Below are 22605 nucleotides of genomic sequence, written 5' to 3'. Positions count from 1 at the left end.
GCCATTGCTACATCAGTTATAGATCAGAGATATACCATATGTTGTATTCACTGATATACACATAACCTCGGACTCCGATGTAAGCCATTGAGAAGGTATAAATGAGGGCTACTGCCCCCTGTGGTTATTTACTGTAACACACTGTCTTCTCAACAGTTCTTTACCATAGGAGGTTATTGTCCAAATCCTTCTTTGCTATAGAAAGCTTTGTCAGTGTATACTTTTGGAGGTTCTTCTGTTAATGGGAGATTCATGGAAGTACTGTGCGGTGTGTTGAGTCCTGCAGGTATCACTACCTATTTACTTACCGATCCTGCTCCTACTCACAGCTGCCTGCACTCCCCCTTTATCCCACCAGGGGGCCCCAGGTGTCCCACATCATGTCGCTGATGCCAATATGGCACACATGCCCTCCTAGAGGCTGAATGGAGAAGTGGAGGCAGCCATTGACAAGTACACTCAGTGGTTTTATTATTACTTGTTATTATACTCTGGGGTCTCCTGAGACCCCAAAATAGAATCAGCAAAGACCCAGATCAAATATAAAAAACAGTGTTACTCACCTTTCCTGGGCTCTGGTGCAAGTCTTTGGGCCTCTTCAATGACGTCACAGACCGCTTAGGCTGATAAGTGGGACTCATTGGTACGTGACGTCATTGAAGAGGCTCGGAACCCAGAAGAGGTGAGTAACACTTTCTGATCACCTCCCCTGGGTTTTCTATCATAACATTCTGGTTTCTAATGGGACCCCATACTATAATTATAATTCGTGTGATGAACTCCAAAAATTTAAGGAATGGACGATCCCGAAATTTTAGCAAAAATTTATAACAAAGATCACTATGGGACATTGCTTAGTGTGGAGGGGCCACTATGGTGTAGTATACTGTGTGAAGGGGCCACTGTGGGACATTATACTGTATGGAGGCCACTATGGGACAATATACTTTGTGAATGGGCCACTGTGAGACATTATAGTGTGTGAAAATGAGGCATTATACCATGCAGGGGCAAATAAAGGGAGCACTTTACTGTGTGGGGACCAGTGAAGGGGTTATTATATGGTGTGGGTGCCAGGAAAGGGGCACTATGCCACGTGGGGAGGAGAAGGAGCCCCAAGTTAAAAGTTTGCCATGGGGCCCTGGCTTTGCTAGTTACGTTCAAACATAACATGATGTGCACACAGCCTAAACCACGTTTGGATCACTGAGGATCAAGTCCCAAGCTGTTTTGTCTATTTTACTTTTGGGGCCATGTCAAACCTCATGAATCTGTAAAAGTGTGCGGTATGTCCAGATGTTCTCTGAATCTCCTTTATATAATGTGACTTGTCTCCAAGCCTGGCGCTGATGATCTAGGTTGTGATATTTTAGATGAGCATGCACATGTTTGGATTGATAGCTATTATTCCTGCGATCACATCCCGTTCTCCTCAGATTGATGGGCATTAATTACCTGTCCCACAGCGATGTTACTGTCAATGTTTCATGGTGTCGCATATTTCATGTGCTAGCAATAGAATTCTGCAAGATTTAGAAAATAGTATGTTAAAGGGACATTGTAATAAAATTAAGGACTTTGTGGCATACAGTACTTATGTTTTAATACAATAGGGAAAGACTAAACAGCAATTTTAGTCATTTTATTCTAGTAAAACCCATTGACTGTACTAACAATCATAAGACATGTTTTACCTTGTATAGTAATAGTAATACCCCCTTCTTGCTCCCCACACAGTAAAGATACCCCATTTGTTCTCCATTCACTATACAGTGACTTCTTAGGGTTCGTTCACACAGAGTTTTTTTGTCAGTGAATTTTGATGTGGAATCCACCTCAAAATCCGCTGCCAAAACCGGCTCTCATTGACTTAAATGGGAGCCGCTTGCTTCTTATTTCTGCTAGCTAGTAGCGGAAAAAACAAGCGAGATGGCCCTTCTTGCCGCAGATTCCACAGCTGAATCAGCCGCGGCGTCCGCAATACAAGGCTCCTTTCCGATTAGGCCCATTTAATCCGGAGCGGAATGCCGCGATGGGATGTTCACAAATGGAATACAAATTCTGCCATTTGAACATACCCTTAGTGTCACCCTCACAGTTTATTGCCCCCTTAATTTCTCCCCACACAGTATGATACCCCTATGATGCCCTCTTATTGCCTCCGCATACAGAAATAGCAATCCTATGAATAAAACTTATGCTAACATGGAGGTCTCCTCGCAGTGTGGGCTGTCTGTAGCTCAGCGGGTGCGATAACATCATTGTATTCTGCCTGACAGAACCAAACCACCTATGGTAGTGGGCACGGGGTGGCACACTGGGACTGTCCTGATGCATTTAGAATGGATGGGGATAATGGGCATCTACCTGTCTGACATGTCTGTCTATCTCTCACATATCTATTTCACATTTATCTGTGCAATAGATGTAGTATAATATAAAGCTATTGTATTTGATTTGTATGATCATCAATTGGAATATTACAATCTGCAGGTATTATAAAAGGAAAAAAAAAATGACCGACCTAACTGGTGTAGGCCGATACTGGAGTAAAGACATCATTTTCTGCCGGTCTCTTCCTTATTCACTGCTTTGTCATGGAAAATGCAAATACTGTGAAATCTGCTGAATTTGCTGAATGCAACAGAAATCAATTTAGTAGCTGGATACAATAAGTCAATGGGAGAATTCTGCATGTAATATGATGGCTGACTGGTCAATGCTGTGGCTTTAGCACTAAGGTGACTTTTATCTATATGCTCGCTGCTTCAGTACTCTGCTCTGTTTTTTAGTTTATTTGGCTTCTGTAACCACGTGCCCTTGGACCCGTGTATTAGCACCAAATTTTGCTCTGATTTTTGACTCCCATGAGAGTCAGAGATTGGAGCGGGATGCTGACAAAATTGATCACCCGCAGAACCCGTAGAGTTAGACAGTCATCTAATCCGACCCATTCATATGGGGCTGACAAGCGACTGAAAGCTGCGGTGGAAAGCTGGAGAATCGGGAAATGAAGTGGAACCTGAAACAAAGACCCTAAGGGCGCAGCTACACAGACCAGGTTTCCTATTTTATCCATAGAGCTACTGATGCTGCCCAAAAAAACACATTGGGGAAGATTTATTATCATGTCATAAAGCGTATATAGAGTCTATGGAGGCAGCTAGTGCGCTAACGTTTTCATAGTGGCTCATGAAATGTGATTTAATGCATGTTACGTGACATCTTTGTCACCTTTCTCTTCTTTACGCCACCTCTTCATTGATCTACTTTAGGCCAATATTTCAAGATACATTTTTTGCACAAATGTGGAGTGTTCTTGCCAATTCCCCTTTAATGGACACTTCTGAAACCTGTCTTGTAGTACAGTGAACTCGGGTGCACTCAGCTTAGTAAATCTTCAGTAACTCGGGACTGTTCTATTACTCTGAATACTAAAGCAAAGTCTCTTAAGCGGGTTTGCTCACAGCATTGCTGCCAGGGTTGGATGGATGGATTTACATGATCCCTTTGCTTATCCCCCTGGCAGTCGACATGGAACCTGGCTGGTGACATGTGCCATAGCTTGGCATTGCTGCCCCTGAGCTGTCCTTCCCATGTATAGTGGTAAACCTAATTTATATGCCACTGATAGGGGGCACTATAAGCTCAGGGAGAGTTGAGTGAAGAGAAGAAAATGAAGCGCCCCTGCTCAAAACCATGATATGTGTTTTTAGAAAGACCCAACTCAACCGAATATTTGGGAAATTGGAGGAAAAGGTGCTTGCTTGTGTTTCTTTTGCCACCAGTTCCTTTGCATATATGACTGAGCCTGCATTCTGATTGGCTGGTGCTTTCAGAGGCTTTAGCAGTGCTATGTAACAGATGAGGTGTAATAAACACTCATACCTCCCAACTTTTGAAGAACCGAAAGAGGGACAAAATGTAGCGCGCCGCAGCAAATTTAGCCCCGCCCACTTTTGTGTTGACTCCACCCACACATTAATTTTTCATGTGCCCAGTACATGTGTACACAGTATAATCCTCCTACAGTCACCCGTAAATTATGTCCCCCCTCTATCTCTCCCCCAGTTTCATATACATCCTTCATGTGTCCCTAGTTTCATGTCCACCTTCCATCTCTGCACCCAGATTCATGTCCCCTCCATCTCTGCCCCCAGATTCATGTCCCCTCCATCTCTGCCCCCAGATTCATGTCCCCCCATCTCTGCCCCCAGATTCATGTCCCGCATCTCTGCCCCCAGTTTCATGTCCCCTCCATCTCTGCCCCCAGTTTCATGTCCTCCCATCTCTGCCCTCAGATTCATGTCCCCCCATCTCTGCCCCCAGATTCATGTCCCCCCATCTCTGCCACCAGATTCATGTCCCCCCATCTCTGCCCTCAGATTCATGTCCCCCCATCTCTGCCCCCAGATTCATGTCCCCCCATCTCTGCCCCCAGATTCATGTCCTCTCCATCTCTGCCCCCAGATTCATGTCCCGCATCTCTGCCCCCAGTGTCATGTCTCCCCATCTCTGCCCTCAGATTCATGTCCCCCATCTCTGCCCCCAGTTTCATGTCCCCTCCATCTCTGCCCCCAGTTTCATGTCCCCCCATCTCTGCCCCCAGATTCATGTCCCCCCATCTCTGCCACCAGATTCATGTCCCCCCATCTCTGCCCCCAGATTCATGTCCCCCCATCTCTGCCACCAGATTCATGTCCCCCCATCTCTGCCCCCATTTTCATGTCCCCTCCATCTCTGCCCCCAGATTCATGTCCTCTCCATCTCTGCCCCCAGATTCATGTCCTCTCCATCTCTGCCCCCAGATTCATGTCCCCCCATCTCTGCCCCCAGATTCATGTCCTCTCCATCTCTGCCCCCAGTTTCATGTCCCCTCCATCTCTGCCCCCAGATTCATGTCCTCTCCATCTCTGCCCCCAGATTCATGTCCCCTCCATCTCTGCCCCCAGATTCATGTCCTCTCCATCTCTGCCCCCAGATTCATGTCCTCTCCATCTCTGCCCCCAGATTCATGTCCCCCATCTCTGCCCCCAGATTCATGTCCCGCATCTCTGCCCCCAGTTTCATGTCCCCCCCCATCTCTGCCCCCAGTTTCATGTCCCCCCATCTCTGCCCCCAGATTCATGTCCCCCCATCTCTGCCCCCAGATTCATGTCCTCTCCATCTCTGCCCCCAGATTCATGTCCCCTCCATCTCTGCCCCCAGATTCATGTCCCCCCATCTCTGCCCACAGATTCATGTCTCCTCCATCTCTGCCCACAGATTCATGTCCCCCATCTCTGCCCACAGATTCATGTCTCCTCCATCTCTGCCCCAAGATTCATGTCTCCACATCTCTGCCCCCAGATTCATGTCTCCACATCTCTGCCCCCAGTGTCATGCCGTCCTCTCCTTCATCTGCCCCCAGTTTCACGTTCCACCTTAGTGTACACTTTACACTTACCTTCTCCTTCGCTCCCCCGCCACACTCTGCGTGCCTCTCTCTCTCACTGACACAGTTGTAGTCGCAATGTGACTTCATCACATCGTGTCTACACAGCCAGTAGGCATGTGCAGCGGCGAAGCAAGGAGCTGACCTGTGTCAGCTCCTTGCTTTAGCCGTGTATGTGTTCAACTCAGATTTGCGTCCTCTGGACGCAGATCTGAGTTGAAATCGGGACATACCTCCCTCCAACCGAAATCGTGAATGTCTTGCGGAAATCAGGACGGTTGGGAGGTATGAACACTAGCCTGGTGGCCATCTTGTCAGCCATATTTACCACTTTCATTCCCCCATAGGCTGATATGCTATCATTTTAATGATTGAAAGTTAAGATCCCTTTGGCTATTTATTGTATATACCTTATAATTGGTTTCAGTGGAAATTTCAGAATATGCCATTACATGTATACGTGAGTGAATAATACTATATCAGGCCATTGTATGACTTGTATTCTGCATTCATCAATGGTTTTACTCATCTGCGGGCTCCATCTCTGGTAGTCGGTTCTATATTTAGTTTTACTGTATACAATTAAATACAGTGTTGGAGCAGGAAGGAGTCCGCTCCCATTTCCCAGCTCCACCATTCGCCCTATGACCCCTGTCATCTGTGGTTTGGCACAAGCAGACACAATGCTATTACATCTTTGTACCTACTGTATTGAGCCAGAGGCTACACAGAGTACCCTGCACTTTTAAGCAGATTCCTCTTCCCATGTATTTAGGGTTGTGTTATTAGCATATGCCTTAATAATCCTATTTACTATATGTTAAACTGCACATCTACTGCCGTAACATATTTTACCATCGGCGCCGTGTCATCAGGGGTAAGCGATGCCTTTGTCGGGAGGATTCTTCATTTCCCTGTCATATCAGTGCAAATTTCTAACCCAATAAATAATTTGGTTTTTTTGCATCTGTTGAGGGATTGCGGGGACTAGAGACCCTTTTAATATGTTTGGGTAGTTTCATATGCATAAAGGTGTATGGGGATCTCTTAGGGCTCGGCAATTAATCCAAAAATAACCAAAACCAATTGTTAACCCGGATTACTGATGTGATTGTGTGCATGTTGGTTATTAAAATATTTGCAACGTTCCAACTGCAGTTTTGGTCGCCATGAACACATCTGAACCAAAATTTACATTATTACATTCTGGGGTCTGTAGAGATCCATGGGAGGTAAGTAAACATAAGATTTACTCCACTCTCCTGGGCTCCGACGGGACTCCCTGTTCTCTTCTGGTCTTCTGTCTGGCGTCAGGGGCTGCTGAAGAGACCCCATAGTATAATAATAGTCTTGGTTCGGCCATGTTCAGTCCAATCGTAACTGCTGGGCGAACCTTGCGACACTAATAGTCAAATCTCCCAATATCATTAGAATCAAACAGATGGGAACCAGCAAACGTATCACTTTTACTGAATGTTGACAGAGATAAGAGACATGTTAGGTATGTCCACATACTAGGAATAGCGTGCAGTGCAATAAGCCGGGTAATGTCCTTGTGTTAACATGTTTTTTATCAATACACATTGCACTATTCTATCGCACATGAATATATTCGAGGTGTGCAGAAATTTGCAATTTTCTGCAATACCAATATTCTACCTAATTAAAAAGAATCTTTTTCCCTCTCTTTAGAGCTGTTGCTGTCGGAATCTAAAACACCTTGCAGTTATATATGAAATTTCCACGCACCGCACTAAATTATGTTTTGCATTTGTGAATGTCCGAGAGGCATGTTCTATCTGAGATTCTATCTTTCCGGCACTTTGAGGAAAGTTTTGTCTGTGCCGCTTTTATCTACTGTTGGATTATGTTAATTAAAATGTTATTTAAAAAAATTAATAAGGGGTAAAAAGAAGTTTAATCAAAAGGCCAATCTATGAACAACCACATATTGGGATAACTCAGTGTGCCGATCAATGAATGTTGCCAGAATAGGTACATGCGTGACAATGGAGGTGAATAGGATTCAAAAAAATCTCACAATCTCCACCAACTCCATCTCTTTGCATTCTTCATTAGCTGCTGGTTCAACTTTTGCAATCGTTTCTGTAGCCCCGACCATTCCTGAGTGATCAGTGCAGTTAGTTTTAGCACCCAATATGCTGCTTAGATTCTCTACTGTCAGGTGAGTGGTCCTTGGTTGGAGCAGACAGTCTAGGACCACCCACCTGCCAATAGACAGCCGAATTAGCACATGGGTAGTCGTAAGCATGATGATGATCCAGATCTGGAGCCAACAATACGGAAGGAGAGACAGGAAGGGTGTAAGAGAAACAAGACAAGTATCTGGATAGACCAGCTTTGCATTAGCACAACATAAGTTTAATATTGTTAACCATATGTAGTTTCGTGTTGTTTACTCTACATTTCTTCGAGTAACTTGTCTACTTCTTGGAATGTGAAGCACTGCAATGGTGACTAGAGATGAGCAAATGGCGTTCGATCGAATTGATATTTAATCGGATATCAGGCTGCTCGAGATATTTGATTCCAATTGAATACCACGCGGCAAATGCACTAAAAATTCGTATCCCCTCCCACCTTCCCTGGCGCATTTTTTGCACCAATAACTGTGCAGTGGAGGTGGGACAGGAACTATGACAACGGAGGCATCGAAGAAAAATCAGAAAAAGTAATTGGCTGGCTAATTCAGGTGACCTCCAATATATACGAATAGTGGATTTCAGATCCGGGTCATATGAGACTGTGAACTATGTGACTGTGAGACAGGGACAGATGTACTGGAAGGGTTAGCTAGGGATTACCTTTATATAGGTGGGAATGTTACTCACACAGCTCTTTGGGGCTCTATCTCGTCGGGATCCCTGTCAGCTTGCGATATGCGGGAGCTGACTTTTTCCCATAGGAATGCATTGACCAGCGTTGATTAACTGAATGCTATACAATGTACAGCATTCGGCCAATCAACGCTGGTTTTGCCGGAGGAAGCGGAGTCTAAGACCGGTCCACAGCAGTCTCCATTTTGGTCTGATCTCAGATGTAGAAGAACTGACTGTGTGCTGAACTCTGCTACATTTGAGATCCAGCAGGGTTCAGCACAGTCAGCTCTGCTGCATCTCAGGTGTAGCAGAGCTGCTGTGGACCAATCTTAGACTCCGCCTCCTCACAGCTGAGCCTCCGGCAGAATCAGCGTTGATTGGCCAAATGCTGTACTCTGTATTCCTATGGGAAAAGTCAGTTCCTGCTCAACTCTTATTATCACATACAGAGACTTGGGCTTGTTAGATGCCCCCAGGCATGCTTCCCCTACTGTCCCAGTTGCATTCCAGAGGTGTTGTCATCATTTCCTGGGGTGTTATAGTGGACTTGGTGACTCCCCTGAGTCAAAGAGGGGCTTCCCCTGAAACAAAGCATTTTCCCCCATAGACTATAATGGGGTTCGATATTCGTTCGAATAGTCGAATATTGAGGGGCTATTCGAAACGAATATGAAATATTTCACTGTTCGCTCATCTCTAATGGTGACTAAGATATTAGGTACTGTACAGTACAGAGGGGTCATATCCACAGTGTTTAGGAACCATGAGGGAATGCTACACCCGTGCTGTTTAAATGGTCTTGGCGCCAGCGTGAGAGTGCGCATTCACGCTCTCATACATAGAATATAGAAGGGAGAGATCGTGCATGCGCAGAAGCCGCCCACAATCACTAATGGTAACAACGGGCTATGGCTGTACCACTGATCGCGTAAGCAGAGGCAATAATGCAGCTAATAACCAATGTTGGTAGTAGAATGAGTTGGAATATGGAGAAACCTATAAATGGGGAAAGAAAATAAAATGGTAGAACAGGAAAGGATGAATTATATAATCAGTAATGCTATAAATAAATGAATATGAGTGAAATAATGACATAAATTAATAATACATAAATGAATTCAAGGTAAAGAGGACATGAATATTGGGAAATGGAGGGGGAGGGGAATATAATGGTGAAAAATAATTAATGTATGTAAAGGTCAGAGGGCCAAACGGTAGGAAAATGAGTAAATTGCAATGAACTTATAATTTTGATGAACTAAATGTGCAGGTAGCGTGGGGGTGAGAATGTATAAGGGAAATGAAATATTAATGCGCTAAAGACTGGGTGATGAGACCAATGGCAACCAATTTATTGAGTTTAATTGGATTAAATTGAGGATTTAACTACGTCATTAAGTCTATTTGGAGGTAATGTAGTTAGTTTGTAGATCTAGTAGGTATCAACCCAGTGTTACACAAATGAATAAATATGGTGCAGGGTTTTGTTTTTTTCAGAAATTGAAACCGAATTCTGTGACATGTAGTTTAGAATTAATAGTGTAGAGCAGGGGTGCCCAATACGTCGATTGCGATCTACCGGTTGATCGCAATGGACGTATGGGTCGATTGCGGGATGCAGCCAGGGATCCCTGGTGTCTGCTTGTTCACAGTGCAGGCTGAGAGTCGACTCCCGACACTTGCAGGCCGCTCTTAGGGATGGAGAGGGCCGGGGTGCTGCTTGCTCACAGTGCAGGCTGACCGTCATCTACGGACACTGGAAGGCGGGGCTGCCACAGCCCCGGCCTGACAGTGTCCAGAGATAACTCTCAGCCTCCGCTGTGAGCAAGCAGACAGCGGGGAACCCTGGGCGGCCACAGAACTCCGCTGTCTTCTGCTCTCACGCTCTGCAAGGCCCCGCCCACAGACATGGCCCCGCCCACAAACATGGCTCCGTCCACAGACACGCCCATCCCGCCCACAGGGCCACTCTGGCTCCGCCCACAAAAAGTGGGTAGTAGATCTTTCAACTTGGTCATGTAATACAGTATCTCACATGCTGACAAAGTGTGAGCACCCCTGGTGTAGAGGGATTGTAACAGTTATTGGGTCCTTGGAGACAGAGAAACCAGTCTTAGTCCCCATTAACATGATCATGTGCTTTGTGAGTGCGCTAGCTCCATATCTTTAACCCAGAATGCCACTTTAATTTGCACCTTTCTCTACCCCTTTGAATACAGACAGCATATAAACAACAGTATACAATTAATGTACAGACTATATTTATTGCTTAAATAACATGGCGGCTTCCACTCAATAGACCGAGTGGAAGTATGAGCTACTCGAAAACAAATGCGAACAGTCTTTTTATTTAGACGCGTTGTCTAAGATGGTGACGGCACCTAAGCCATAAATCACACAATGACGCACGGGTGGGACATGTCCATAAACTTTGATCAAGAAAGTAAGAGCAGAAAAAAGATGGTTTGTATCTTAAGCAAGGTCATTTGGTAGCAGAAACAGATCAATTTTCATGTCTGGAGCGAGAATTTGCTGCTCAGTTTAGATTGTAGCCAGGATTCCACCTCCCAGTTTAGTCGTAATATACACATTCAATTACACACAACAGTACAGGGAAGATCTCTCGGTTCTCTATGCAATATTTCTTTTTTCCTTGGCTCTTCAGATAGAGATTATCCCTGCTGCTTCTATGAAAGGGAATTGGTTTCCAACTTTGTATAATTTGAGGATCTGTCACTTTCAGCACTTTCATTTATGTGAAATAGCTGCCTGCTCTGTACATACATATGGAAATGATAGCATACATCAATACACACACATAGGACCCGCCGCACTATGTATACACTGTCGCTATAGGCCGGCTGGAATGGTAGCAAGGGCTGACATTTACGATGACCTTCTTATGATGATGATAAACTGCAGATTGTTTATTTTCTAAGCATTTCAATCTAAATAAGCAAAATCTATACAATTCATCCCAGGTAGAATGCGGCCGCCACCAACTCCGTTCTCCGGCTTTGTTTCCAGACTCTTTAGGGCTTTTCTATTAGAACTCACTGCATTGCCTTATTAGAGTCTCCATTTTTCTATAGAATTTTTTTACAATAATAGCATTGATCTGGCTGTTTGGTGGTTTGTCGTAGCAGCAAATCATTTCATTTCCATTAGATTTAAAGGATTATAAAATGGGACTTAACTCCCATGTGGAACCAATAACAGGGATCAGCAAGCAGTTTGGTAGCATTAATAGACTTTATTGCATTGAGACTGCTAAGCAAGTGGACCAGAAGGGTTAGGATATTTTTATTAAAAAGATTGGAATTACTTTGCCGCAGCTACAGACGACCCTCAGATGAAATTAAAAATGTGACTGTGCCTGGTCTGACTTTCTGATCTCCCTTATTATGGGTTTGGGTTACAAAAGACGATATTAAGTCTGTTCCTATATGGTAGAAGCATAGCTATGTCCTTCCATCCTTCCTTACCTCTTCTCTGTGCTGGACATGTCCTAGCACATACACCAATAGATGACTAGCTTTTCAAAACAACATGTTTTCATGAATATTCTGTTACAACATCATATATGTGTTTTTATGTCTGATTATGTTATGAGTTGCAACCAGTCAATGGATTTGATAACATGTCATGGTCTTGAATTGAGCTGGTTTTATTAGAAATGTGAGCACTTGAAAACACTTTAGCAAAGGTAACAGTGGATACGTCTATAAATCATTATGGAAGTCCATCAAGTTTAATGTACTGTCTAATCCTAAAGTATAGCTCCAGATGAAGATGAAGAACCCTTGTCACACCTATAGATATAGTCATGTTTAGCTTGAATCGGATAACTGTACATGAAAACCAAAAGTTAACAATGCTTGTCAATGGCATATTTGTACTCCGTGTGTGAGCTCTGTACAATTCCAGCCATGTATGCTTTGCATATAAAAGTTGCTCATAAGCATCATTGAGAGGACCTTCCACCACCTCCATCAAGCCCAGCTCTTTACCTCAATTAATAGCTGCTGCTCCACTGATCCTGATACAGTTAGAATTTTTTCTCTAACCCCCACCACTCTCGAGCAATCAGTGATTTCCGTTTTGGTGCCTGCCAGGAGGGCGGTGTCAGGCAGGAGCAGACAAGGGGTGTGATTCTGAGCTCTGACATTGGCTGCCTTTGATTGGAGCTCTGAATCACAACCCCAGCCTGACACCGCCCTTCTGACATTACAGAGATGAAATAGCACATCAAGCACCAAAACAAACTGTGCTTGTTGCTCAGGAATGGTGGGGGTTGGAGAGAAAATTCCAATTGTGCTGGATTCAGTTGAGCACATCTGTTAAGTACTTGAATTGGTGGAGATGGTAATCTATATACAGACCACATGGATATTCCATGGCGGATTCCTGCCTATGATTTTCATAGCAGATTTGCCAGAGGATAAGCCATGCATAAACTACATAAACCTAAGTTTAAGATGATCTAGGCCTAAATTACATGGGCTTAAATGTCTTAATCTGTTTGGTACTGCAATCCACCAATTATTTAAAGGAAGTGTATCACCTCCCCAAGTATATTCAACTGCTACTACCGCATTAGAGCACAATACGGAGATAGAGAACATACCTTTATAGGTTTGGAGAAAAACAGCTTTGATCTCTCATGCAAATGAGCCAGTTGGTGCACTGAGGGCGGGCCTTCTGCCCTGGGAGCTCTGCTTAAGTAGGATGGGTGATGTCCTAACAGTGGGAGGATACATTGTAACTCCACTGGGTGTCACTGACAGAAGATGGTAGAGATCTGAGTAACAACAGTAGTGCTCCAGGAGATGTAGGCCCGCCCCCAGTGCACCAACTGCCTCGTTTCCATAAGACTTCAAAGTTGTCCTTCTCCAAATCTACAAAAGTGACATATATAACCAAGGGATGACATTTATCACTGTAATATGCTCTGTAACATGGTGGGGGTGGTTGAATGTGCTTGCAGAGAGGTAGTAGACTCCCTTTTTTTGGTCTAACTTCTCTGCCCCCACAGCTATGTCTTTCTTTAGTTTAAATATGTGGTTCGACAAGAAACCATAGTTTCACAGTATGTCAAACCCAATTTTTGAGGTATTTATCAAGAAATCTTGACACACTGTACATTTTTGATGAAAAACAATAATAAAGTGTGAACAGAGCCTTATTCCCAGGTGCTAATAACTATAACTAATAATTATGATTTATAATAAGCAACGTCACTTTCTACACGTTCCATATATTTTAGTAGTTAAAATCTAATCACTATAATCTATAAAGCCTTTGTGGTCCAATGTCAGATTAATATACCCCAAATGGTTGACGGGCACAGACTGTGATTCTTCCATCATAGACATCGCAGTAAGTGCGTTCCGACACTTTTCCAGTCAAAAATAACAGACGAAAAAGACTAGAGGGCCCCATTTTGGATATATTGTACCGTGCAGGTTTTGTTACATCCAGTCAATCCGTCCTTCCACCCATCCATCTAAATTATAGGTCGTATAAAATATGTTTTCCATGCAATGAAAGAAAATGAGAAAACGGAAGCCTAACTCGCACAACGTTGTTAACATTTCTGGAACAGAAATACGACGGTACTGAAATTAAACTAAGAACCAAAATACAAACCGCAAAATGAAATCTGAAAATACAGAAGTAATAATATCCAAGTGAAGATGTCAAAGCGAGAAATAATAATAACCAGCCGCTGGAAGCAAAGAACAAGATCTTACGTTTCAAAATTGTCGCGGTCTTGATCTTAGTCAAACTTTTTTTTTTTTTGTGCAATTGTTGTTGTTCCTCTTAATATCCCCGTCGTTACTACAAGAGTAGATTTCTGTACAACTCATTGATTTTAATAGAGCGCCAGCCTCGTATGTACCATCAGCTTTTCATTGAATTACTCTCCTCTATATTGATAGGTTCCCGCCAGCCAAGATCTGAATATCCCGGATAAGGAAGGATTGATTGGCTTGTAATAAAAGACTATTAAGTGGAAAGTTTATTTGCATAAAATTGCACATAAAAATAAAATATCTAAAATAGCACAAGGCGCCATCCGAGCTTACACAGCAACCTGAAGAGAGCTGGAAGCATCTGGCACATTGTGATTTATGTATAGTATTGTTCACTGTGCCTATCTGCTCGACAAGAGGCTCTCAAACCAAAGTCTGAAGTTACACGGGGAGATGCAATCTTACCAGTCTGAATACAGTGTTTCCTGCTATGCTAATAAATAGAAACTGTGCAGGAAAGGACTTAGAATATTCTAGACTGCGGTGCGATACAAATGTCTTAAAGGGAACTGGTCAGTACAATTTAGCTACCCAAGCCAAGATTGGTACCTGCCAGGCATCCCATGGCTTCTCCTATGCTGTAGATAAAATAAGACAAGATAAGATAATCCTTTGTCTCGACATGGGTAAATTCAGCGTGTTACAGCAGCATGGATAATACAGTAATATATTCAAGAAAGAACACATACAAGCTCATAGCAGATAGAAAAGATACTAGGAGTCAGCAACTGAAAAGAAAGGCTTCAGGATCATTTAGTTCTCTGTACGGAGTGATCTCCACTTAGCCTGATGATTATATACAGCCGGACCGCGGTTAGGAGGATTGAGGATGCCTTGTTTTGCTGAAATATTCTTTTATTCTCTATGTAAATTAGCTCTATAAAGTCAAGTGGGTGGAGAATTAACGCAAGATCACAACGCGCTTCAAGTCTTGACAGATGCTAGAATGTATTAGATAAAATAAAATGCTGTCTAGTATGCCATGGATCCAGTAGGTGTCACCCCTTGTGACTGTAAATATGGGGCACCACCTGCTTTATCCATGTCAAACCAGGTAGATTATGGTTGCATATATGAGAGGCATAGTTGACCTCTACTTCAACAATGCAACATTGAAAATGCAGATGTTCCAGATCTGTTAGCTTTGTGGTCTGGTGGGTTCTGTACACTCCATTCTAGTCTCTACCGTCATCCCAAGTCCTCCCCATCCAGGCTCTCCGATGTTGCCACAACAGCCTATGGAAATCTTGTGCATGTGCTCTAGTTGCAGTTTTGCTTTAATTTTGACTCCTTGCTTTGTTCTCCATGCAGCACGTTACAATCTGATGATGCTCAACTGATGAGCTGACACACATGCTGAGTGATGTCACCACCTTATGGCACATGCGCTGTGATGAATGGAGGCCACAGATGTACACTGCGCAAGTACAGTGTGATGTCAGACAGCCTGGGCAGGGTCCATCACAGGAGAGGAGATGTCTTGGGGTGTGGTGAGCATGACTTCTTGCTCTAGCTCTGGCATTGCTGCAACATTTCACGAAGAGCATTGGAGAAGTTGTGGACTGTCCTGGCAGGTTTGGCTAACTAAATTGTGCTGACAGGTTCTCTTGATGGCCATTCTTACATGTAGTAATGTTGATTTCCATTTGAACACATAGGGGTATTTATTATCCCATCATATGCCAATTTCTTCTCATGTAGATAGGTGATAATGTGGTGCATCATTGACACAAGGCCCTTTCTTGGGCCAAAGCTGTGACACATCCCCCATTCTGCAATTCGTTTGCCACCTTCCGCAAATATGAGAGGGACAGTGCAGGCTGGGACATCTCATCCAGACAAAATTATTATATAGAACTTATATATAAGTGAGTTATACAGAATATCGATGCCAGTTCCTGACTAGCGTAGGCTTCCATTCCGGCACACTAGCACATGCCTGATTCATTAAAGAAGCCAGACCCTGTTCTCGAATCAAGATTGCTTTGCGCCTGTCTGGCCCTTTAATAAATCTACTCCATTATGTCTGCACAAGCAAGAGCATTAATAGAAAGAACATTCGCCACCTTATCCCGATAGTTGCTGTAAGCCAAGTACAATACCTGCTATGACTGTACCAGACATTGGGCCTGACCCGAGGCTTGCCAGCACATTGTTAAAGTCTCTGTAAGAACAAGCAAAAGTACAGAAGGAAAGAGAGCACTTAATATCAAAATTATAGCTCGGTGTCAAAGTATAGCTTTCATCAGGTGATACGAGGTTTCGGGTCATTGAGCTTTTACACTTGAAAAAGGCTCAATGGGCTAAAACACTGCATCACATTAAAGCTATACTTTGAAGCTTTTACACAGATTATTGCCTTTCTTTCTGTTTTTTACTTACTTTGGCTTTTAAGGGAATCCTTGTTAGAGGCGTGCACTGACTTTCTATGGGGTGTTGCTCCACCTGGTACATTCAGTCTATGTGAGATGTATCCATGATGCTTCCTATTGCAAATAAAGAAAAACTTCACAGTTCTCTTAGATCCTCATGTGCGGCCTCTTTGTGAAGACTTTTTCTTTTATTCACTAACAGAAGGTATTTAATATTATCTTACATGTTATAGATCATACAGTGGAGTTTCATTCCGGTCATGGCCTCGCATTATATTTGGTGAATCACCCCCTCTCCTCTCACCGCAGAGACTGTTTCAATATTGTTGTCATTTTATTAGGGAGGTTAACTCATTTATGGATAACCCTTGTTCTAATACTTCCAGGTCCTGGAGGTATGTTCCGACTTTAACTCACCTGCGTTCTCCGGATGTAGATGAGTTGAATACAATGGTGGAACAGGGAACCTTTTGTCACTTCTTCAATCCCTGTCTCTGTTTCCAGGGTCTTCAGTGCAATTGGTGCCATGTAGTGTCATCACTTACATTGTGCCTGCTTCTCCCTGAGGCCTCTAGAAGTAGAGACTGGAGAATAGCAAGGGAGCTGGGCAAGGAGAGTATCAGTTGTTTTTGTTTAACTCATTATATAATGGGGGCAACTGGAGGACATTGAACTGCGAGGGCAGCATTATAAAGGTCCTACCATTTCTCCCCCCAGTTTATAACATGGGGGTCAGCAGTGGAACTTTTAACGGGCCCCTCAACTTTAGGAGTCCCTGCTGCTTTTTTTTTTTTTTTTAAATTAGGCCGTTACCTGCTGGAGTAACCCCTATACATTCCATATTAGTTTGCAACATCGTATGGGACACATAGGGTCCTCTGAAGGGGAAGCAGAGGCTGGCAGGGGCAGGGATCGATGAGTAGAGTTTTTGTTGGGTGAATGTGCTGTGACCTGCTATTGCACTCTGGGGTCTCCCAAAGTAAAATGAGTGGAGGTCCAAGGAAGGTGATCAAACATAAATACAGTATTATCTACTTTGGTCCAAAGCTGGAGCCAAGGAAGAGTCTTAAGTCTTTGGGCCTCTTCTATGATGTCACAGACCGTTGCGTGGGTTACGCTGCATACATTTTATATAATAGTTTGTGGATGTTGAACCCCAAAACTTACCCCAAATTTTTGCAGTATTTGTAAAGAACACCATAGGGACCACTATGGGACATTATACTGTGGGACATAATACTGTGTGGAGGAGCCATTGTGGAATATTATACTGTGTGTGAAAGGGGGTGTTGTACCATGTGGGAGCTAGCAAAGGGAACGTTTTACTGTGTGAAAAAGGGGGTCTATGCAAGTCAAAAGTTTGCTATGGGGCCTAGTCTGGTGGGGGTATACCTTGTCAGGGTCACTATAGGGTCGGTATACTGTATGGGGACACAAAAACATTGATGAATATGGGTGGAACTGGGAGTGTGTCTTAAGTATGTAAATTAGCATGTTATACATTGTGTTCCTTTTTCAGTTCTTTATAAAGTTGGGAGATGTGGGGGGGGGAGGGGGGAGTCCGGCTGGTCATGGCTTCCTTTGGTAACCAGACTACATATTCAGAGTTGTATGTAGGGGAGTCACTCTGTAGCTTTTGTCTGTATTTCTGTATACTATGTAGCATAAATGGTCTTGTTACAAATTAACCAAGTCAGCCCCTCACCCACCCCGAGGGTACTATAAAAGCTGTAGGGGGCTATGATTTAGTTGGCTTCGGCATGGATTATGAATAAATGAATAAGTCCGTGCCATGCACCTCTGGAAGTCATCGATGGGTATAGATCAGTAAATGATATATAATGGGGCTCCCCATCCAGGGAGCTATTAAATAATTTGTTCCGACAGCTAAGTATTATCTCTTTTCAGTTATTAAATACTTATAATTTTATTATATTTGTGTGATTATAGTCATTCTGTTAATTAACCCAGTTGCCTACACCACTTCATGATGGGGACATTTTCCACAGTTTATGATGGAGCATATTTTTGGTACATGTGGATTTTGAAGCTATGACATCTTTTTAGTTCGGGCTCTACTTTTTACTGTGTTCTTTTTGCTTCTGTGAGAAGGTGAAAGGCAAAGTGCTGGAATCACGCTATATCACCCCAGATTCTTGACTTATTTGTGGTCCATTGCGGGTCTTGAGTAGGCTTCAATCCCAGATGTGGGTCACAGTTATTGGGCCATAAAATCCTGCTGAGCCTGTACTTCAGGGCAGATCCTCAGAGAAGAGGAAGTAACTGGGTCTGACTTGGGTGAGACCAATTTGTGCTTGTTTTTCGTGTGGCTGATAGTAAGCCACACATATAGTTAGGTTATAACTTCTGATTAGTTGCTCGGACGAGCAGGCATTTGTTTTATCTTTGCCTGAAGTTAAGGCTGTATTTTGTTTTGCTTATTTGTGGCTGAAGTGAAGGTTTATTTCTTTTTCCTGTTTTTTTTGTAAATAAACCTGTTTGTTGCACATTTTTGTATCCCTGTTTTGACTATTTGGGTCCACACCACTGCTATTACCAAGCTACCTTCCCCACACCCCCTTTGTTTTAATTTCTGGGATAAGAAAGTTGCTATTTTTCTTCCTGTTTTTCTTTAATAGCTCAAATTTACTACTAAAATATTTTTATAAATTTACTTCTGTTTATTTTATTTTTTTTTCTGCCTTTTTGCCTGTATTTATTTTTTTACATGGTGTGTGCCCCATAACATTCTAATATACATTTAGGGGGCATTTTAATTTTATAAATGGACTGATGCACATACTGATTGTATACGGACACCTTTTTATGCTGATAGCAAATTCTGTGCGTCCCCTAGAGGACAGATAAGGACAGCATGTCAGTATGTGAATCAGTCAGTTTTTAGTCTCAAACTGAATTCAAACGGACGGATGGCATACTGATGTGTGAACCAAGCATTATTGTCTTATATTTATTTTAATGTCGAAAGAAAATCAAGTCATTAAAACAAAGTTATTTATTAATTTTTTTAATCTCAATATTAAAATAATCAATTTATACATTGTGAACTTTGTGATATGAATAATTCCTACACGTAAAGTATAGCTTTCATAGAACATCGGCTACATATTAACACCACATTAGGATTGATATTCCCTATTATATATCCTTTATAAGCAACAATTCTCTATGCATACATCAGTCCTAAAATAAGTATGCTGTGCTGTGAAAATATTTGGCAACTTTTATTGCATATCCCAAAATCTATGATATATGTATGGGAGTTATGCAGAAAATCTGCAATAAAAGCCGTATGATTTGTTGTGTTATTTACTGCTACAGATGTTCTGTTCAGACAATGCACATTCTAGTGTATATGGGCTTGTCTGGATCTTCCCTTACAATCACAAATTATAGCTTTTTGTAGCAAAATCAATCATCAGAGCATAATACAAACTTATCTGCCCTATATGTCATTTGCCATAAATCTAAACCTTTTTTGGACCTGGCTTAATCTTTTTTTAAAAAAAACTTTTAAATATTTTTATTTTCAATTTGTCACCATTTTTTTAAAAATAATTTTTCTGTTATGGGGCGGTGTGAGAGCTTTTTTTTTTTTTTACTTAGCAATTTTCGGATTTTGTAGTACATATGACATTTTGTTTGCAATTTTTAGGAAAATGTCTTGGCATTTTCTTTAATACTTTTTTTCTAATTATGTGGAAAAATCTGGTGTCTAGCATATGGATATGATCGTGTGGTAATTTAATAGATTGGATTGTTACATATAATTGGTATTGCCAGCTTTTTTTTTTTTTTTGGGGGGGGGGGGGGGGGGGGGCTGAACACGTACAGAGTTTTGATGTAAAGCCCCGTGCCTGACTTTAGTATCTGTACATTTCAACATCTAAAACAGGGGTAGGCATAGAGATGAGTGAACACTGTTCGGATCAGCCGATCCAAACAGCACGCTCCCATAGAAATGAATGGAAGCACCTGGCACGCAGACTTTGCCGGCGGCCGGCCGCTTAACCCCCCGCGTGCCGGCCGCTTCCATTTATTTCTATGGGAGCGTGCTGTTCGGAACGGCTGTTCTGAACAGTGTTCGCTCATCTCTAATTTTAGCTCTCCAGCAGTTGGAAAACTACAACTCCCAGCATGCATCTTTGCTCTTCTGTTCTTGGAATGCCCAAGGAACTGAATGGAGCATGTTGGGAATTGTAGTTTAACAGCAGCTGGACAGCCGAAGGTTACTGACCCCTCATCTAAAATAAGAGGTGTATATCATGACAACTGCTGCGCCGTCTTGAGATATCCTGATATTTACTGAGTTGTTGTCTATGTGTCTACAATAAAGCAACTGAAGAATGCTATAGCTTCATTCTTGACAATATTCCTTGTATAACTCGTGTTACCATCTAGCTCAATCTGCTGTAAAAAAAAACAAACAATTTCTTGGTTATGAGTTTTTACATATACGGTATATATTAGGGTAATAGTATGATATATATTAGGATAGTGGTTACCTTTCACTTCAATCATTTGGTCCAGATCCCCTCCACATAGAACCAGTTCAGAACATCTCAAGATCACATTTCCCGTCACCTTCTTAGGTTTCCCTGACTATAAAAGGTTTGTTTTATTGCAGATATAAAACTACAATGCTGAGCTGGGAATAAGATGACAATCGGTAGGAGAAGGGTCTCAGAAAGATGTGTGACATGACAGGGAAACGGAGGAGAGATGAGCAGGCAGCGGTTCTCTACCTGATATATGATTTCTCATAAATATGAAAATATCCCGTGTCCTTCCTACACGTCGCCTGATGACAGAACACTGGATTAGCACAACAGTTTTATTACTTGGAAAACATCCATATATCTTTTTACCCACTAGGATATTAACACCTTTTCTATACATAGAACTATGGGGTAGTAAAACATAGAGCATAAAAAAATGTACATGAGCTGTACAGAAAATCCATGCCGAACATTACTGTTGGCGCAAATCAATTTGTGGATATGTGATATTGGAAAAAATAGACATACGAGGCGACCCCTAATAAGAGAGAATGGATTTATATCAGGCAGGTTTTACAACAATGTAACCAATGATAAACAGATTTAAAGGGAACCTGTCCAGACCGTTCTGCTACCCTCAGCTCCCTCTCCAAGTTTTTAGGAATTGTGTCCTAAATAGGTGGTAACAATTATACAAACTACAGAAATCAATAGAATAGGTTACGGTTATAAAAAAAACAAAACAAAAAAAAACCCCTTTGTAATAGATCTTGTTATCAAAATGCTCTTTCTGGCTCAAGATAGATGGCAGGTCAAATGACTCACGTCTATAGAAGTCTATGGAGAGGAGAGGGGAATGAGTGAGTAGGATATGCAAGAGATAAGAGAAGAAAGAAAGTCTTAGTTTGATGCTAGAGATACTTGTGAAGCTTTCTATCACAAACCGTACAAGTCAGTACTTCTCTATATATGTCCTGCACAGTCCTGGGGCGATTTCAGTGAGACAATTGTTCAATTGTAGAGTGGAGTCATTGTGTGTCACTACTTTAGGTAGCTGAAAGTGGTTATCCAAGTTTATGCTACTGTACATCATGTCCTCTTCTCTGGATATGACATCATGTCTGTCGGCCACATGGCCATGCTGAAGTTCAAGACCATTTAGGAGTCTTCCACCTGCTGCGCATTCAGTGTGACCTCAGTCAGGCTGAGTGTAGGCATGTTGCTTGATGGATGGACGAACTAGCACTCACACTCACTTCAAGTAAAGTATTTTGCTACCTACAGTGGTCCTATTGAAGTGAGTGGGAGCGCTGTCCACCAAGTGACACATCTATATTCAGCCTTGCTATGGTATATGGCGGCTGGGATAAAACAGCCCCTGTACTCAGGATTGGGGGTCTCAGTGGTCAATCCACCATACTTTTAGGTGGTCAAAAATGAGTATTATTAAGAACAAGGTACCATAAAAGTATCCCCCAAGAGTTTTTTTTTTTTTTTTTTTTTTTAACAAAGCTTAATCAAAATTGTGCAATTTGTTTTTTTTTTTATTTTTTTTATACTATAAAGTGTCTTTTAAACATTGTCAAATCCACTTCTCTGTAATAGGCACCTACTAGAAAATTA

Source organism: Leptodactylus fuscus, chromosome 10 (assembly GCF_031893055.1).
Source record: "Leptodactylus fuscus isolate aLepFus1 chromosome 10, aLepFus1.hap2, whole genome shotgun sequence".
NCBI lineage: Eukaryota > Metazoa > Chordata > Amphibia > Anura > Leptodactylidae > Leptodactylus > Leptodactylus fuscus.
The sequence above is the reverse complement of the archived record's forward strand: the minus strand, read 5'-3'. Positions refer to the sequence as shown.